This window comes from Pleurodeles waltl, chromosome 2_1 (genome assembly GCF_031143425.1).
Source record: "Pleurodeles waltl isolate 20211129_DDA chromosome 2_1, aPleWal1.hap1.20221129, whole genome shotgun sequence".
Classification (NCBI taxonomy): domain Eukaryota; kingdom Metazoa; phylum Chordata; class Amphibia; order Caudata; family Salamandridae; genus Pleurodeles; species Pleurodeles waltl.
This window is the reverse complement of record NC_090438.1, coordinates 59,896,520-59,912,890: the sequence shown is the minus strand read 5'-3', so window position 1 is coordinate 59,912,890 and position 16,371 is coordinate 59,896,520.

Genomic DNA, 16,371 nt, shown 5'->3' with positions numbered 1-16,371 from the left:
GACGAATGAAGAATAAACTTAATGGTGGTCATTACAACCCTGGCGGACGGTGTTATAGCGGCAGTAAGACCGCCAACAGGCCGGCGGTAAATAATTTGTAATTACGACCGTGGCGGAAACCGCCAACAAAGACAGCCACTTTAACACTCCGACCGCCACGGCGGTACAAACAAACAGCACGGCAGTCACCGCCAACAGACAGGCGGAGGACAAAATACCGCCCACAGTATCACAACCTACCAATCCGCCACCTTTTCCAGGGCGGATTCACCACGGACAAAAACATGACGGAAACAGGACCTCGAAGGGAAAACGCTCACCTCTACACACCCCACGAGGAAACAGGATGCCATGGAACCAGAGCTGCAGATCCTGCCAGCCCTTATCTTCTTGCTCCTTTACCAGGAGCACGAACGCCGACGGCGAAGACCATGGTGAGTACTGCACCTACGACACAGGGGAGGGGGAGGGAAAAAACAGGGACACACACACGCAACACGCAACACCCCCACCAAGAATGCAAAGACCAAAGAAAATGAGTGTAACCATTGTAATATATTAAAATGCAGTACGCAAAAATATACATATATACACTATTAACAAAATATACACCAAGAATAGTAGTCCAGGTAGTGCTCCATTGAAGTCCGTGGAACACTGGGCCCACACGGTATGGGCGAGGCCCACACAAGATCCCCGACCATGACAGAGAGAACACTGCAGGGGCATCAGATAGCAATAAAACAGGCACCTCAGGGGGAGGGAAAGGGGTGGCATCTCAGCCGGTTGAGTGCACAACGCCAAATCCACGAGGGGGCCACATGCCCACTGTTCAATCCTGGGAAGTGCAAAGCCACAGTCTCTCTAGTCTCTACAGTGGGTGGTTTGCCCACTGCTTTATCCTGGGGAGTGCAAAGCCACAGTCTCTCAAGTCTCTACAGTGGGTGGTTTGCCCACTGCATTATCCTGGGGAGTGCAAAGCCACAGTCTCTCAAGTCTCTACAGTGGGTGGTTTGCCCATTGTTCAATCCTGGGGAGTGCAAAGCCACAGTTTCTCAAGTCTCTACAGTGGGTGGTTTGCCCACTGCTTCATCCTGGGGAGGGCAAAGCCACAGTCTCTCAAGTCTCTGCTTCATCCTGCGGAGTGCAAAGCCACAGTCTCTCAAGTGGATGACAGTCTCCACTGGTTCTGGAGGGGGCCTTGTGCCCAGAGTGCTTCATCCTGCTAAGGACTGAGGAAGTAGAGGTGATACTCCACTGGTTCTGGAGGGGACTTTGTGCCCAGAGTGCTTCATCCTGCCAAGGACTGAGGTAGTGGATGTACCTCTCCACTGGTTCTGGAGGGGGCCTTGCGCCCAGAGTGCTTCATCCTGCCAAGGACTGAGGTAGTGGATGCCTTTCTCCACTGGTTCTGGAGGGGGCTTGGTGCCTAGAGTGCTTCATCCTGCCAAGTACTGAGGTAGTGGATGTATCTCTCCACTGGTTCTGGAGGGGGCCTTGTGCCCAGAGTGCTTCATCCTGCCAAGGACTGAGGTAGTGGATGTACCTCTCCACTGGTTCTGGAGGGGGCCTTGTGCCCAGAGTGCTTCATCCTGCCAAGGACTGAGGTAGTGGATGTCTTTCTCCACTGGTTCTGGAGGGGGCTTGGTGCCCAGAGTGCTTCATCCTGCCAAGGACTGAGGTAGTGGATGTATCTCTCCACTGGTTCTGGAGGGGGCCTTGTGCCCAGAGTGCTTCATCCTGCCAAGGAGAGAGGTAGTGGATGTATCTCTCCACTGGTTCTGGAGGGGGCTTGGTGCCCAGAGTGCTTCATCCTGCCAAGGACTGAGGTAGTGGATGTATCTCTCCACTGGTTCTGGAGGGGGCTTGGAGCCCAGAGTGCTTCGTCCTGCTTGTGACGGACTCAGTAGCATCAGTGCCCTTGGTGCTCATGGGCCAGCGGTGCATGTGGCGGCGGTGCCCTGTTCAGCGGTGCTTGTTGCGGCGGTGCCCTGTTCAGCGGTGCTTGTGGCAGCGGTGCCCTGTTCAGCGGTGCTTGTGGCGGCGGGGTCCTTTGCACTGACTCAGCTGCTGGCGGTCCTTCATGGCCCAGCGGGGATGGCGGTCCTTCATGGCCCAGCGGGGCTGGTGCTGGCGGTCCTTCATGGCCCAGCGGGGCTGGTGCTGGCGGTCCTGTCTGGGCCAGCGGGGCTGGTGCTGGTGGTCCTGTCTGACCCAGCGGGGCTGGTGCTGGCAGTCCTCTCCGGCCCAGCGGGCTGGTGCTGGCGATCCTGTCTGGGCCAGCGGGGCTGGTGCTGGCGGTCCTGTCTGGCCCAGCGGGGCTGGTGCAGGCTGTGGCCTCCTGGGCAGCGGTGATGATGGCGGTGGCCTCCTGGGAAGCGGGGATGATGGCGGTGGCCTCCTGGGCTGCGGGGCTGGTGGCTTTGGCCTCTTGGGCAGCAGGGCAGTTGCTGGCCTCCTGGGCAGCGGGGATGATGGCAGTGGCCTCCTGGGCAGCAGGGGTGATGGTGGTGGCCTCCTGGGCAGCGGGGTTGGTGGCGGTGGCCTCTTGGGCAGCAGGGCAGGTGCTGGGGGTGGCCTCCTGGGCAGCGGGGATGATGGCGATGGCCTCCTGGGCAGTGGGGATGATGGCGGTGATGGCGGTCTTCTCCGCCGTGCTCCTCTTCCCAGACCTGCTGACTTTCTTGTCGCCCTTCCCCACTTTGGAAGGTGTCGCAGCTGACTCCACACTCCCACCTGTACCCCTGGGAGCGGCTTTGGTGGCTGGAGTCTTCCCCCTCTCCCGCCGGGCAGTGGCCAACTTTTGATGCTTTACAGGTGGGGGACTGTCCGTGCTGTGGCTCCGTGCCACACTGGCTGCCCTAGTGGCCGGTCCACTCCAAATTCCGGTGACTACAGGCACCAATGGTCCCGGAGATGTTGTGGCTGAGGTGCTAGGTTGGGACCTGGAGAGTTGGGCCCTAGGAGACGGATGGGGTGGGGGAGGTGTGGGAAAGAGGTCAAGGTTGGACAGGAAAAGTTTTTTGGAAACACTGGGACGGGTAGCTGGAGGGGGTTTGGGAGTGGAGGAAGAGGTTGTGGTTGTAGGAGGTGTTCGTTTGGTGACTTCGGGTGAAGGTGCATGCGCTGGAGGCTGTCGTGAGGTGGATGGCTGTTGGGTGGGTGTGTGCCTGCGTTTATGTATCTTGGGAGGTGGCGTCACAGACACACTGGGAGAGGACACAGGGGACGTGTGAATGGCAGTGGGGGTGGTGACTGCACGTGAGCGGGGTGGTGTGTGTGCTGGTGATGGCAGTAGTGGCTGTAGATGTAGTGCATGCAGGTGTGAGTGTAGATGAGACGAGGAGGAGGGGGAGGCAGTGGATGTTGGTGTGTCTGCATGTGTGTGATGCTTGCGTGAGTGCCTGTGGGATGTGTGGTGCTTATGTTTGCCTGAGCTTCCCTTGTGTGTTGACGTGTGTGCATGCTGGTCTGAAGGTGTGCTTGGGATAGGCTGAGGTAGAGGGGATTGGGTCTGGGTGGAGGAAGTTGGAGGGGGGAGGCTAGACACAGGGACAATGGCTGCCATTAGTGCTGAGGCCAGAGTCTGAACAGCTCGCTGAAGGGCAGCTTGACCAGAATGAATGCCCTCCAGGAATGCATTTGTTTGTTGCAACTGCCTTTCTACACCCTGGATGGCATTCAAAATGGTAGTGAGGGACCTGAGGAGGTCAATGGCCTCCTCACTGAGGGCAGCAGGGGTGACTGGGGCAGGGGCTGAGGTGCCTGGGGCAAAGGTGATGCCCACCCTCCTGGGTGAGCGGGCACGGGGCAAAGGCTGAGGGGCTGCTGGGAGGGCAGTGCTGGTGGGGGGGTGGCGGCTGTACCTGTAGATGCAGGGGACACAGATGTTGCCGCCACCACAAGGGAACTCCCATCAGAGGACGAGTCCGTGTCACTGGTGTCAGCTCCTGTCCCCGCCGTGGAGCTCCCCTCGCCCTCCGTCCTACAGGTGAACTCCGAGTCCGTTGTCTCGCCCTCCAGGGCCATGTGGGATGCAGCTCCCTCCTGCTCCAGTGCCACTGCTCCTCCGCCTGATGATGCTAGTGCACACAAAAACAGGGAGACCACAAAAAGGGGGGGACGACAGAAGAAAGACATGTTGAGTGCATGCATTACCGCTACCGTTGGCGGACCCGACAGACACAGAAGCCCCCTGCACTACGCAGCGCACTTGGGCTCCACTGTTCAATCCCTGGGACATGGCCTACAAGGCTATGGACGACATCTGCACACATGGATGACACAGGAGCCTGACTAGGTGTACATGGCACTGTACAAAGGTGTGGTGGGGTGGCACAGGGTCTGCCAGAACAAGGGTACCTTGCCTACTAAACTCGCCCTGGCCTAGGGAAACCCACAGCCCACCTCCCCCACCCAGACACCTCCACTGCACGCAAAATCAGCAGAATGAGAGTGTACTCACCCCCTTGTGGCTGCTGTGATGCCCCCAAGCGCCCATCCAACTCCGGGTACGCCACTGCCAGGATGCTGAACATCAGGGGGGTCATGGTGCGACGGGCACCCCTCCCACGTTGGGAGGTCATCCCCAGCTGGGCCTCCGCTGTCTTCTTGCTCCAACGGCGAATGTCCTCCCATCTCTTACGGCAGTGGGTGCTCCGTCTGTGGTAGACCCCCAGGGTCTGGACGTCCTTGGCGATGGCACGCCAAATATCTTTTTTCTGGTGGGCGATGACCTACATGAATTGTACAGGGGGAAAAGAAAAGTTATTACCAAATGCACCGTCACAGTCATTGGCCCCCATCCCTACCCTTGCCATGATGCACATGCACTCACCGTCGTTTCATGCACGCCTCAATCCCCCCCCCCCATCTTTCATCCACCCCACTCCACACAGGCATAGCCCATACAGCATGCTCCCAGTGTATTTACCTGTTTGTCTGGAGGACAGTAGAGTAGCGTGTACTGGGGGAGGACCCCATCCACGAGTTTCTCCAACTCCTCCGATGTGAAGGCAGGGGCCCTTTCCCCAGACGCACAAGTCATTGTCTCTTCCAGACCGAGGTCACAGCAGTACTTGCAGTGTAGGTCCTCTCCTGTCGAAGATCAGGTATCGAGTGATTGAACAGATAGAAAATGGCAGTCACGTCCGCGGCGGTGCGTACCGTCATCGCCGGCGTACATCATCATTGGCTCCTGGGACCCATAGGGTCCAATGTTAACCAATGCAGCATTGCGCCGCGGTCTTCGACCGCCTACCGCAACGGTGTATAACGCCAGCGCAGTTAATTCACTTCCCATTGTTCCACTTTACAGGTCAGGCAGCCGCCATTTCAGGGGCCCACATGGCTTAATTTTTAACTGCGTCACACATACCTAGGCCTAGACTCATCACACATGCAGGCCAATTTTCAGATTATGATTCGTGTTCTGTGTAAGCTGTGGGTATTTACCTCTGAGTTGGTTGACTCTGTGCTCGCTGTTGTCCTTCATAAGCACCGTCCGCTGGGACATGTGAGTAGATGCGGCATCCTCCGGTGTACTGACCGCTTGTGGACCTGTCGACAATGGAGGAAAGACATGTGATCATCACCTACAGGCTTGACTGTGCCACAATCCAGGAACTGTGTGCCCAGCTGGAGCCAGACCTAATGTCAGATATCCGCCATCCCACAGGAATTCCCCCTCAAGTGCAGGTGCAGTCAGTACTCCATTTCCTTGCATGTGTGTCATTTCAAACAACAGTGGCCATAGCATCAGGGATGTCCCAGCTTATGTTTTCCAACGTGTTGTCCAGAGTGTTGTCTGCCCTGCTGAAACACATGCGGAGCTACATCATTTTCCCTCAGGTGGAGGATTTGCCTACAGTGAAAGGAGACTTCTATGCCCTGGGACATATCCCCAACATCATAGGTGCCATTGATGGGACCCATGTGGCTTTGGTACCCCCCCGCAGGAGTGAACAGGTGTACAGAAACCAGAAGAGTTATCATTCCATGAATGTGCAGATGGTGTGTTTGGCAGACCAGTACATCTCCCATGTGAATGCCAAGTTCCCTGGCTCAGTGCATAATGCCTACATCCTGCGGAATAGCAGCATCCCTTATGTGATGGGTCAACTCCAGAGGCACAGTGTGTGGCTATTAGGTGAGCACCTGGAAGCAAGTCAGTGGGAATGGTTGTCTGGGTCTGGGAATATCCCTACAGTTTAGTGTGTGTCTAACAGTTGTCCCTCGCCATTTGCAGGTGACTCTGGTTACCCCAACCTGTCACGGCTACTGACCCCAGTGAGGAATCCCAGGACAAGGGCAGAGGAGCACTACAATGAGGCCCATGGGCGAACTCGGCGGATAATAGAGCGGACCTTCGGCCTCCTGAAGGCCAGGCTCATGTGCCTCCATATGACAGGTGGATCCCTATTCTACTCACCAAAGAAGATGTGCCAGATCATCGTGGCCTGCTGTATGCTTCACAACTTAGCTTTGCGACGACAGGTGCCTTTTCTGCAGGAGGATGGTCCAGATGGCGGTGTTGTTGCAGCTGTGGAGCCTGTGGACAGTGAAGACGAGGAAGCAGAAGAAGAGGACATGGACAACAGGAACTCGGTGATCCTGCAATATTTCCAGTGAGACACAGGTAAGAATACAAACCTGCCTACTACATGTACTTTAACACTACTACCTCTCTACTGTCTGTCGTTTTCACCCAGTGTATGGTCACTGAGTTGTCACTTTCCCTTACGATTTCACAGATGTGTGTCCCACAGTGTGACATCTGCTTTGTTTCCTCATGGACTAGAGCTGTGTGACATAGGTATGTTGACATTACAATTGAAAGAGCATTTTGCCACTGTAATTGCTAATACACTATTTCGAAATCACAGACTGACTCCAGATTGTTTTGTGCTTCAAGAGTGTTTATTTAAGTGCTCAATATTGGAGGGGGTTGTAAAATGGTGAGGGGTGATGGTGGAGGAATGTCCATGGCAGAGTCCAGTCTATTAGTCTCACAGGTGCATTGCCCAAATGGGCATAGGAAGTGGAGCTGGGGAAGTTTGAGGATGGACAGGGTGACAAGGTGGGACAGAAGATGACAATCAGGGTGGTCTCATTTCTTGTGGGGTGTCTTGGCATCGTTCTCTGTCTTTGTCCTGGATCTCAGGGACCGTTTGCGGGGTGGTTCTCCCTCTGCAGGGGGTGGGGTGCTGGTGTGGTGGTCCTGTGGCGGTGCCTCCTGTCCACTAGCGCCGGCGGAGGTGGTGGGCAGTTCATCGTCCATGCTAGTGTCAGGTGCCCCTTGTTGTGCCACAGCGTCCCTCCTGGTGTTGAGTACTTCCTTCAGCACCCCTACAATTGTGCCCAGGGTGGAATTGATGGCTCTGAGTTCCTCCCTGAAGCCCAAATACTGCTCCTCCTGCAGGCGCTGGGTCTCCTGAAACGTGGCCAGTACCGTTGCCATCGTCTCCTGGGAGTGGTGATAGGCTCCCATGATGGAGGAGAGGGCCTCGTGGAGAGTGGGTTCCCTTGGCCTGTCCTCCCCCTGTCGCACAGCAGCCCTCCCAGTTCCCCTGTGTTCCTGGGCCTCTGTCCCCTTGACCGTGTGCCCACTACCACTGCCCCCAGGTTCCTGTTGTTGTTGGGGTGGTGGGTTAGCCTGGGTTCCCTGTAGTGGTGGACACACTGCTGCTTGACGTGTCCTGGGGACAGAGGTATGGGTCCGCTGGGTGGGTGCTGTGCTGGTGTTTCCAGAGGGGGGGAAGGTCTGTAGTGGCCTGTGACTGTGTGAGGGGAACCGACTGTCCAGAGGTCCCCGATGGGCCGGGCTGGTCATCTAGATCCAGTTGGACAGAGCTGCTGTCATCACTGTGGACCTCTTCTGTTGGTGGTGTGGACATGTGTGGACCCTCCTGTCCGGTGACGTTGGGTAGGGGTCCTGCAGGGGTATAAAAGGATGTTTATTACATCTGTGTGTGCCATGGTGTGCAATAGGTGGGTGTCCGTGTACCCCAGTGCTTGCATTCCTGTGTGGGACCTTGTGTGATGGTGGTTTAGGGGGGTGTATGGGTATGTGCAGTGGCCATGCTTTGGTGATGGGTGTCCATGCTTTGTTGTTGCATGCAGGGCTTGGTGTTGGGATGGGTGGGTTGTGATAGTGGGACATTTGTTAGGAGTAGGAGTGATGGGGATGAGGGTGAGGGTGGGGGTATGTGATGGCATGCAGTTAGGGTGGGGTATGTAATAGTAAAGCTTTGACTTACCAGAGTCCATTCCTCCATCTACTCCTGCGAGGCCCTCAGGATGCAAAATCGCCAAGACCTGCTCCTCCCATGTTGTTAGTTGTGGGGAGGAGGTGGTGGTCCGCCGCCAGTCCGCTGAACCGCGATGTGGTGTCTTGAGATCACGGAACGCACCTTCCCCCGTAGGTCATTCCACCTCTTCCTGATGTCATCCCTATTTCTTGGGTGCTGTCCCACTGCGTTGACCCTGTCCACTATTCTTCGCCATAGCTCCATCTTCCTAGCTATGGAGGTGTGCTGCACCTATGATCCGAATAGCTGTGGCTCTACCCGGACGATTTTCTCCACCATGACCCTGAGCTCCTCCTCAGAGAACCTGGGGTGTCTTTGTAGTGCCATGGGGTGTGTGGGTGATGTGTGGGGTGGTGTGTGTAGTGATAAGTGGGGTGCTATTTAGTGGTGTGTTGTGTGAGGTGCGTGGAAGTAATGTGGGTGATGGTATTGTGTGCCTGTGGATGCTTGGTAGTTGTTTGTAGTGTCTCTCTCTGGCCTTCTCTCGGTACTGTAGTCGTAGGGGTTTGTGGGTGATGTGGGTGTGTGTTTTATGTTGTATTGGGTGTGTGGGAGTGGTGTGTGTATGTGTATCAGGTGTTTGTATTTTGAATTGTCCAATGTGGTTGTGTTTTGTAGATGTGTGTGTATTTTGAGCGCGGCGGTGTGTACCGCCAATGGAATACAGCGGTTGAAAGACCGCTGTGTGGATTCATGTGTCGTGATAGTGTGGGCGTATTTCTGTTGGCGTGATGGTGGAGGTTTTGTTTTCGCCAGTTTATCACTGACCTTTGGTGTGGCGGACTTGTGTGGGTGTCTGAATTTTGGCGGATTCCGTGCTGTGGGTCATAATAGCTGTGGCGGAATTCCGCGGCCGTGGCGGTGTGTTGGCGGTCTTCTGCACGGTGGTAAGCGGCATTTACCGCCAATGTTGTAATGAGGGCCAATGTCTATAGTAAAATAGACATTAGTCAGCAACTACTTTGTACTAGTGAATTAAATATGTATAATATGAAGTAGTCACGCAATTGTAGAGCGGATATGTATTAACACACCTAAAACATTTGTAAATGAACAACATAAATAGGTATAAACTATTCCCACCAGAGCCAGGTATAAACTATGCCCACCGTAGCTCAGTATAAACTACGCACACCAAAGCTAGGTATGACCTATGCACACCGTAGCTAGGTATAAACTATGTACACCATATTTAGGTATGACCTATGCACACCGTAACTAGGTATAAACTATGTACACCATAGTTAGGTATGACCTCTGCACCTATGCACACCGTAGCTAGGTATAAACTATGTACACCATAACTAGGGATGACGTATGCACACTGTAGCTAGGTATCAACTATGTACACCATAATTAGGTATGACATATGCACACTGTAGCTAGGTATAAACTATGCACACCATAGCTAGGTATGAACTATGCCCACCGAAGCTCAGTATAAACTACGCACACCACAGCTAGGTATGACCTATGCACACTGTAGCTAGGTATAAACTATGTACACCATAGTTAGGTATGACCTATGCACACCATAACTAGGTATAAACTATGTACACCATAGTTAGGTATGACCTATGCACCTATCACACCGTAGCTAGGTATAAACTATGTACACCATAACTAGGGATGACGTATGCACACTGTAGCTAGGTATCAACTATGTATACCATAATTAGGTATGACATATGCACACTGTAGCTAGGTATAAACTATGCACACCATAGCTAGGTATGAACTATGCCCACCGAAGCTCAGTATAAACTACGCACACCACAGCTAAGTATGACCTATGCACACTGTAGCTAGGTATAAACTATGTACACCATAGTTAGGTATGACCTATGCACACCATAACTAGGTATAAACTATGTACACCATAGTTAGGTATGACCTATGCACCTATCACACCGTAGCTAGGTATAAACTATGTACACCATAACTAGGTATGGCGTATGCACACTGTAGCTAGGTATAAACTATGTACACCATAATTAGGTATGACATATGCACACCGTGCTAGGTATAAACTATGCACACCATAGCTAGGTATGACCTCTTCACACCGTAGCTAGGTATAAACTATGCACACCATAGCTAGGTATGAACCATGCCCACCGTAGGTCTGTATAAACTATGCACACCATAGCTAGGTATGAACTATGCCCACCGTAGCTAAGTATAAACTATGCACACCATAGCTAGGTACGACCTAGTCACACCGTAGCAAGGTATGCACACTGTACCTAGGTATGACCTAGGCACACCGTAGCAAGGTATGCACACCATAGGTAGGTATAAAATATGCACACTGTAGTTAGGTATAAACTATGCAAACCTTAGCTAGCTATGACCTAGGCACACCGCAGCAAGGTATGCACATCGTAGCTAGGTATAAACTATGCACACCGTAGCTAGGTATAAACTAGGCACACAATAGCAATGTATGCACACTGTAGCAAGGTATAAACTATGCACACTGTAACTAGGTATAAATTATGCACACCATAACTAGGTATCACTTATGCACACCATAGCTAGGTATAGACTATGCACACCGTAGCTAAGTATAAACTATGCACATCTTAGCTAGGTATAAACCAAGCACACGATAGCAAGAAATGCACACTATAGCTAGGTATAAGCTATGCACACCATAGCTAGGTATAAACAATGCACACAATAGCAATGTATGCACAACGTAGCTAGGTATAAACTATGCACACCATAGCTAGGTATGACTTATGCATACCGTAGCTAAGTATAAACTAAGCACACTGTAGCAAGGTATGCACACTATAGCTAGGTATAAACTATGCACACCATAGCAAGGTATAAACTATGCATACTGAGCAAGGTATAAACTATGAACACCATAGCAAGGTATGAACACCATAGCTAGTTATAAACTATGCACACTGTAGCTAGGTATAAACTATGCACACCATAGCTAGGTATGAACTATGCCCACCGAAGCTCAGTATAAACTACACACACCACAGCTAGGTATGACCTATGCACACTGTAGCTAGGTATAAACTATGTACACCATAGTTAGGTATGACCTATGCACACCGTAACTAGGTATAAACTATGTACAGCATAGTTAGGTATGACCTATGCACCTATCACACCGTAGCTAGGTATAAACTATGTACACCATAACTAGGTATGACGTATGCACACTGTAGCTAGGTATAAACTATGTACACCATAATTAGGTATGACATATGCACACTGTAGCTAGGTATAAACTATGCACACCATAGCTAGGTATGACCTCTTCACACCGTAGCTAGGTATAAACTATGCACACCATAGCTAGGTATGAACCATGCCCACCGTAGGTCTGTATAAACTATGCACACCATAGCTAGGTATGAACTATGCCCACCGTAGCTAAGTATAAACTATGCACACCATAGCTAGGTACGACCTAGTCACACCGTAGCAAGGTAAGCACACTTTACCTAGGTATGACCTAGGCACACCGTAGCAAGGTATGCACACCATAGGTAGGTATAAAATATACACACTGTAGTTAGGTATAAACTATGCAAACCTTAGCTAGCTATGACCTAGGCACACCGCAGCAAGGTATGCACATCGTAGCTAGGTATAAACTATGCACACCGTAGCTAGGTATAAACTAGGCACACAATAGCAATGTATGCACACTGTAGCAAGGTATAAACTATGCACACTGTAACTAGATATAAATTATGCACACCATAACTAGGTATCACTTATGCACACCATAGCTAGGTATAGACTATGCACACCGTAGCTAAGTATAAACTATGCACATCTTAGCTAGGTATAAACCAAGCACACCGTAACAAGAAATGCACACTATAGCTAGGTATAAGCTATGCACACCATAGCTAGGTATAAACAATGCACACAATAGCAATGTATGCACAACGTAGCTAGGTATAAACTATGCACACCATAGCTAGGTATGACTTATGCATACCGTAGCTCAGTATAAACTAAGCACACTGTAGCAAGGTATGCACACTATAGCTAGGTATAAACTATGCACACCATAGCAAGGTATAAACTATGCATACTGAGCAAGGCATAAACTATGAACACCATAGCAAGGTATGAACACCATAGCTAGTTATAAACTATGCACACCGTAGCTAGGTATAAACTATGCACACCGTAGCAAGGTATAAACTATGCACACTGTAGCAAGTATAAACTATGAACACCGTATCAAGGTATGCACACCATAGCTAGGTATAATCTATGCACACTGTAGCTAGGTATAAACTATGAACACCGTAGCAAGGTATGCACACCGTAGCTAGTCATAATCTATGTACACCGTAGCTAAGTATAAACTATGCACACGGTAGCAAGGTGTAAACTATGAACACCGTACCAAGGTATAGACACCGTAGCTTGTTATAAACTATGCAAACTGTAGCAACTTATAAATTATGAACACCGTAGCAAGGTATCGACACCGTAGCTAGTTCTAAACTATGCACACCGTAGCTACATATAAACTATGCACACCGTAGCAAGGTGTAAACTATGAACACCGTACCAAGGTATAGACACCGTAGCTTGTTATAAACTATGCACACTGTAGCTAGGTATAAACTATGCAAACTGTAGCAACTTATAAATTATGAACACCGTAGCAAGGTATCGACACCGTAGCTATTTCTAAACTATGCACACCGTAGCTACATATAAACTATGCACACCGTAGCAAGGGATAAACTATGAACACCATAGCAAGGTATGGACACCGTAGCTGGTTATAAACTATGCATAATGTAGCTAGGTATAAACTATGCACACCATAGCTAGGTATAAACTATGCACACAGTAGCTAGGTATAAACTATGCACACCACAGCTAGGTATAAACTATGCACACTGCAGTTGTTAATAACTATGTACACCGTAGCTAGTTACTAACTATGCACACCACAGCTAGCTATAAAGTATGAACCCCATAGCCAGTTATAAACCATGAACACCATAGCAAGGTATGCACATTGTAGCAAGGTATGCACACCATTGCTATGTATCAACTATGCACACCGTAGCAAGGTATTGTGAGAAGGTAGCCTCTTTCTAGCCTTGTTACCCCCACTTTTGGCCTGTTTGTGAGTGTATGTCAGGGTGTTTGTCACTGTTTTCACTGTCTCACTGGGATCCTGATAGCCAGGCCTCAGTGCTCATAGTGAAAACACTATGGGCCTCATTATGACCCTGGCGGGCGGCGGAGGCCGCCCGCCAGGATCCCGCCCTCCAAATTACCGCGCCGCGGTCAAAAGACCGCGGCGGGTATTACGAGTTTTCCCCTGGGCTGGCGGGCGGTTCCAGTTAAACCGCCCGCCAGCCCAGGGGAAAACGACCTTCCCACGAGGATGCCGGCTCGTAATCGAGCCGGCGGAGTGGGAAGGTGCGACGGGTGCTACTGCACCCGTCGCGTATTTCACTGTCTGCAAGGCAGACAGTGAAATACATTTTGGGGCCCTCTTACGGGGGCCCCTGCCGTGCCCATGCCATTGGCATGGGCACGGCAGGGGCCCCCAGGGGCCCCGCGACCCCCCCTACCGCCATCCTGTTCATGGCGGCTTTCCCGCCATGAACTGGATGGCGGTAGGGGGGGTCAGAATCCTCATGGCTGCGGAGCGCGCTCCGCAGCCATGGAGGATTCCAATGAGCAGCGGAAAGTCAGCGGGAGACCGCTGACTTTCCGCTTCTGACCGCGGCTGAACCGCCGCGGTCAGAATGCTCATTGGAGCACCGCCAGCCTGTCGGCGGTGCTCCCGTGGTCGGTGGCCCTGGCGGCCACCGGCCGCCAGGGTCAGAATGACCCTCTATGTTTTCAGTATGGTTGTTATGTGTCACTGGGGTCCTGCTGGTCAGGACCCCAGTGCTCATAGGTTTGTGGCCTATATGTATGTGTCACTGGGACCCTGTCACACAGGGCCCCAGTGCTCATAGGTGTGCATGTATATGTTCCCTGTGTGGTGCCTAACTGTCTCACTGAGGCTCTGCTAACCAGAACCTCAGTGGTTATGCTCTCTCATTACTTTCAAATTGTCACTAACAGGCTAGTGACCAATTTTACCAATTTACATTGGCTTACTGGAACACCCTTATAATTCCCTAGTATATGGTACTGAGGTACCCAGGGTATTGGGGTTCCAGGAGATCCCTATGGGCTGCAGCATTTCTTTTGCCACCCATAGGGAGCTCTGACAATTCTTACACAGGCCTGCCACTGCAGCCTGAGTGAAATAACGTCCACGTTATTTCACAGCCATTTTACACTGCACTTAAGTAACTTATAAGTCACCTATATGTCTAACCTTTACCTGGTAAAGGTTAGGTGCAAAGTTACTTAGTGTGAGGGCACCCTGGCACTAGCCAAGGTGCCCCCACATTGTTCAGAGCCAATTCCCTGAACTTTGTGAGTGCGGGGACACCATTACACGCGTGCACTACATATAGGTCACTACCTATATGTAGCTTCACAATGGTAACTCCGAATATGGCCATGTAACATGTCTATGATCATGGAATTGCCCCCTCTATGCCATCCTGGCATAGTTGGCACAATCCCATGATCCCAGTGGTCTGTAGCACAGACCCTGGTACTGCCAAACTGCCCTTCCTGGGGTTTCACTGCAGCTGCTGCTGCTGCCAACCCCTCAGACAGGCAGCTGCCCTCCTGGGGTCCAGCCAGGCCTGGCCCAGGATGGCAGAACAAAGAACTTCCTCTGAGAGAGGGTGTGACACCCTCTCCCTTTGGAAAATGGTGTGAAGGCAGGGGAGGAGTAGCCTCCCCCAGCCTCTGGAAATGCTTTCTTGGGCACAGATGTGCCCAATTCTGCATAAGCCAGTCTACACCGGTTCAGGGACCCCTTAGCCCCTGCTCTGGCGCGAAACTGGACATAGGAAAGGGGAGTGACCACTCCCCTGACCTGCACCTCCCCTGGGAGGTGTCCAGAGCTCCTCCAGTGTGCTCCAGACCTCTGCCATCTTGGAAACAGAGGTGCTGCTGGCACACTGGAGTGCTCTGAGTGGCCAGTGCCACCAGGTGAAGTCAGAGACTCCTGCTGATAGGCTCCTTCAGGTGTTAGTAGCCTATCCTCTCTCCTAGGTAGCCAAACCCTCTTTTCTGGCTATTTAGGGTCTCTGTCTCTGGGGAAACTTTAGATAACGAATGCATGAGCTCAGCCGAGTTCCTCTGCATCTCCCTCTTCACCTTCTGATAAGGAATCGACTGCTGACCGCGCTGGAAGCCTGCAAACCTGCAACATAGTAGCAAAGACGACTACTGCAACTCTGTAACGCTGATCCTGCCGCCTTCTCGACTGTTTTCCTGCTTGTGCATGCTGTGGGGGTAGCCTGCCTCCTCTCTGCACCAGAAGCTCCGAAGAAATCTCCCGTGGGTCGACGGAATCTTCCCCCTGCAACCGCAGGCACCAAAAAGCTGCATTACCAGTCCCTTGGGTCTCCTCTCAGCACGACGAGCGAGGTCCCTCGAATCCAGCGACTCTGTCCCAGTGACCCCCACAGTCCAGTGACTCTTCAGCCCAAGTTTGGTGGAGGTAAGTCCTTGCCTCACCTCGCTGGGCTGCATTGCTGGGAACCGCGACTTTGCAGCTACTCCGGCCCCTGTGCATTTCCGGCGGAAATCCTTTGTGCACAGCCAAGCCTGGGTCCATGGCACTCTAACCTGCATTGCACGACTTTCTAAGTTGGTCTCCGGCGACATGGGACTCCTTTGTGCAACTTCGGTGAGCACCATTTTACGCATCCTTGTAGTGCCTGTTTCTAGCACTTCTCCGGGTGCTACCTGCTTCAGTGAGGGCTTTTTGTCTTGCTCGACATCCCCTCTCTCTTCAGGTCCAATTTGCGACCTCCTGGTCCCTCCTGGGCCCCAGCAGCGTCCAAAAACGCCAAACGCACGATTTGCAGCTAGTAAGGCTTGTTAGTGTTCTTCCGGCGGGAAAACACGTCTGCACGACTCTCCAAGGCAAGAGGGATCCGTCCACCAAAGGGGAAGTCTCTAGCCCTTT